The sequence below is a fragment of the Olea europaea genome, chromosome 6, assembly GCF_002742605.1.
Source record: "Olea europaea var. sylvestris chromosome 6, O_europaea_v1, whole genome shotgun sequence".
NCBI classification, from domain to species: domain Eukaryota; kingdom Viridiplantae; phylum Streptophyta; class Magnoliopsida; order Lamiales; family Oleaceae; genus Olea; species Olea europaea.
In genome coordinates this window covers 4339783-4344805 of record NC_036242.1, presented here as the reverse complement: position 1 = coordinate 4344805, position 5023 = coordinate 4339783, and positions in this window count along the sequence as shown.

The window sequence follows — 5023 nt, the reverse complement described above, 5'->3', positions numbered from 1 at the left end:
TTTTGCAACAACATTTTTTTGTCATGGATTCGATATTTTTTTGTAGCTATAGGTGGTTGTGGTTTTAAAAGATAGTTGTAGCAGCAACAACGATGGTAAAGGAAGATATTGGCAGCGACTCAGAGGTACGGACCATGTATGGTGGTGGGTGGGCTTAGTATGGTAATGGCGGCTTCCAAAACTAGTTGGTTGTGGTAGGATTTGAAAGAAAGGTAGCACTGGTTATGACTAAGATAATGGTGGCAATGGCAGCTACAATGTTAGTTGTAGAGTGGTGGCAATGAGGGGTGTCCTTTGGGATGATGATGTAACTGATATTGGTGGTGATGATGGCAGTGCTATGTTTGGTGGTGGACTAGTTTGAAAAATTATAAAGAGAATTACTTTAGTTTCTTGTACTTTGGTTTAGAAACGATAAAAGATTATCCTTAATAAAGAGTTTATATTATAGAAATTAAAGGTTCTTATTTAAAGAGGGTATTTTTTAATCTTTAGAAGAAAACGAGGGATGTGGCATAATTAAATTATTATGTTTCCGAATTGGCAGTCAAGGTCAACACGTGATTTTTTTTTTATTTAATTTTTTTTTCTTTTTTTGGTTTCTGTTTATTCTTGTTATATACTTATCAAAAATCATTAAAACATTCTTATGGAAAATTTGAGATTTATATACACTTAAGCAAAATCAAAACGATTTTTTTTAATCTAGATTTCATTAACTCTCTCGAGAACTATTTAAATTGCTTTTAGTTCGCATAAAGCTAATATAATATTGACTAAATAAATTAATTTATCGGGTTACTTGAAAAATCAGTTAATTAGTAGTTGGAATTTGATTTCAACAAGTATTGTCTAAAATTGAATTGATTTAAATATCTTTCTCAACGTAAAATTACAAATTCTACCATGAAAATAACTACCCAACACACTTTATATTTAATACTTTAAATTTAGTATGTCTAAACAAGATAACAAAGAAACATCTCTTTTTCTAGTGTATACAAAATATATCTAATAATGTTTTGTGACAGCCAAATACTTATTTAGAGGAGCTTATTATAGATATGTGATCATTTCTATTTTAAGAAAAACATCCTAAATTAAGTACATACAATGCTAGAGAAATGCCAAAATATCAACAACTCACCAAAAACAAAACTCTAGTAAGTGGCCACGAAACTAAACCTATTTTAATTATTTAAAAATATCTGCTATATTCATTCTCGTCGCCCCCATTACGCTTGTATTATTAGATTATATTCACTAAATAAAATTAATTTTTTATAGATAATATAATATTCATTACTATGTAACATTATTAGTATTTCACGAAAGTTCATTAGTTTTAGCTCGTTTAGAATTGGCTATATTAATCCTCTTCTATTTTTATAGGATGACATCTGTGTCATTCGAAGTGAAATTACGTGGAAATGTTGAACCTCCCTTGGAAGCATTTTTTTGTAGTTGGAGAACATTGGGGTAAAGTCAGTGTTTTGCATCCTATTTTTCTAAAACGTATTTTTACTCCTCTGCCTGTGTTTAAAAATTTGAATATCTCAAATCGTACGTATGAACTTTCAACTTTAAAATAGAGGTTTATCAAGTTTTGATGCAAGATTAGAGAGGCATTCGAAATATAATAGTAGGTAAACTTTCAATTTCTCTTCTTTCTTTCTATTTTGCCAAACATATTCTATGCATGCTAGAGATATGTTTTGGAGCATGATTTTCATTGTTTTGAACTTTCTTTACCATTAATTATCAACAGTGTGAAAACTAACTAGCACATCAATAAAGGGTAAAAAAGGTTGAATCGGAGTGAAATGAAAGTATAACTGATAATCATCATTTAAAAATAAATAAAATATTTAATTGAACTAATAGTTTTCCACTTAGTTTTCATTTTTTGTTTTAGGTATATATAAATCATTTCTCAATTTTTTCGATCGAACCATAAAATTTGGTGCGAATTTCAACATGTTGTTTAAGTCCCATACATTAGGAAGTTTTTCTCGCAATATCAGCTATTATGCATCTAAAAACGAGATGCTTCAAAGGAATGATCACTTTTGGTGTAACATTGTCGCACATACTTATAACTTGTAGCTTACAAAGAAACATATTGGATATGATGAATTTATAACATGATGAATTTATATGATAGATGTGATATTGATTATTTTTAAATTAATGTTGTTTAATAGAGTTGATTGTACGAAATCTAATAAAAGTAATTTTGGGATAATATCATAAATACTCCCTCGCCTTTATGACAATATCATAGACACCTCCTTACAATTCGAAAATGTCATTAATGTCCCATATTTCTAAATTTGAGTACGCATACACACCTCTTTGGCTATTTTTTGAGCCATATATATTATCCAAAATGAGGTTGATATACATAAAGTTTCCTTACAAAAAAGATGAATTTTTTTTTTTTTTTACACGATTAGTTACAATTTAATCTGTTCAAATTAAACTATAAGAATATTAATTAACATGTTATATACATGCTCATTCGATAGAGTTTATATTTACTTATTTTTGTTTTGAAGTGTTGTAATGATTAATATGTTACATTAACATTAACATTCTATTATATAACATGATCATTTTTTTATAACAATATTTTGAAAGAGTATAATGTTATAATAAACTTATGTATATGATTGTTTATCTATACCTGAATTATAAAAAATATATAGTTATATTTAACATCTTATTTCTAGTTTATAAATTTATAAGTAAAAAGTTGTATAAATAAGTTTCCATTTGTTATTATCTAAATTTTGTATACAAGGTACATATAATTAATTAAAAACATTAAATTATTTATTACCAATTTTTCAACAAATTTTACGTTTTAATTTCTTGTAGCATGCATATCTAGAATTCTGTCTAGGTGACTTAAAGTATTAATTAATAATAAAGAGAATAAATCAAATAATACTTAAATGCAAAAAATAAAAAATATAATATATATATATATATATATATAATCTTTTTCTTTGCAAACACATTTTACATATATCAACCTCGTTTTTAAATGATATAGAACTCAAAAAGTGCTCCCGGATGTATGTGATTTTAAAATCTGAAAATAAGGGAGATTAGTGATATTTTTTGAAATGTAAAGTGATTTCTTTAATATCATCATAAATGTTAGGATGTTTCTCTAATATTGTCGTAAATGTTTATAATTAATTTAATACAAAGTAATATAATTTTATAAATAATTTGTTAAGGCCAAAAAACTAGAATTATAGTTAACTGACAAATTAATCCCTTGGCATTGAATAGAAATAGAGATGAGCGTGGATCGAGTTGAGTCAATTTTAGGTCCAAATCGAATTGATTTAGGTCAATCACATTTTAGTTGTCGGTTTTGGCATTGCAGGTGCTTTTATCAAGTCCCTTATACAATTTTTACATCTTTCTACATATTATTCTCTATATGTGTAAAATCACATAATGCTTCTATCAAGAAAATCATTATGAATAATCTAATTATACTAAAAGGGAAAGAAAAAATCCAAATCTTGGCATCCATAACCTATAAATTAATTAGGTTAAAGAACGAGGATGGATAAAACAACACAATAAAAAATTTAGAGGAGGTGAGACACTTTAGAAGTGGCAAGAGACAATAGTTACGAGTTAGGCAAGAGAGGCAAGGCTAAGATCTTCACGTCCTTTCCCTTTTCAAGCGGGGGGTTGAATTTTTTTCTTTTTTTTAATTTTTTTTTTTAAGGGGGTTTTTTTTTTTTTTTTAGTTGAAAATTTGAAAGTGCAGCTAATTTTTTTTTTTTTTTTAAAGATTAATATAGAAAATAATAGGCCAACTTTGTTTAACTCATTGAGTTGATTGCTTAACCTGTAATATAAAAGTAGCTATTCACTTGTTGAGGACTAATTGACCCGAATCAAATCACCAATATCGCCAAAACGACCAAATTTAGGTCGGGTCAAATTGGATTACTGTGGACAAATTTTCAAGAACTTTGTCCACATCTAAATAGTACTATATAGAGATTCAAAATACAATCGCAAGGGTAAAGAAATTAATTTTATTTAGAAAGTGATATTACGTTTACACCACATCCTTTATTTGCTACATTACACTTTAATTGCAATGAAGGAATCTAACTTTTGCTCATTCCTGCATTAGTGTTTCAAACTTTATTTTTGGCATTTTCATGCTTAAATTTTCATTAATAGTTCATTTGTCCACTATTTTTATATATATATATATATTTTTGTATCACAAATTATTTTTATTTTGTAGCAAGAAAAAATAACTATTTTCTCTAGTTTCAATTTATTTAATCAATAATTTTTTCCTATACACCTAACTTTACATGCTCGATAGATGTCGATCCAATGTTTTTTCCCCATCCCCGCTCAATCGGCAATGTCTATGAAGCATATTTTGCCTTCGTGTTTTAATAGAACTTTGAGTTATTCTTCGTTGTCCAACTATAAATTCTTTTTATTTTTGTATAATATGATAGACTATTAGATTGATATAGGTGGACACTTAGTTCTTGTTTGTCATCTTTTAACAAATTAAATTGTTGTTACAGTAACATTTTCCACCATATATTCACACAATAAAATATCCTACACATTAACCAATAAAATTTATTTAAATTTCAACTACACATTTTTCAAAAAATACCATTTAAAACTCAGATTTTCTCTCATAATGGAAGACAAACAGACTCTTAATTTATATTGTGACACGCATTATATTTGGATCACAATGACTAATAGTTCAATATTAGAGAAGTGGTCCAAGAATTATAAGACGGTATCAATGTATACAAGGATTTGCATGACTTCATGTTTGGATTATATTTATAACATTGTTGATTAGATTGTCTTGTATTTATTTTAAGTTCATTATTATAAATGTAAAATATAAATGTAGCTGTTTTATATAAACTGTAAATACAAACATGTTCAAATTGAACGTAGATCGTTTCTTAAAAGTGTTCACTAAGTTAATTAAATTTTTTTT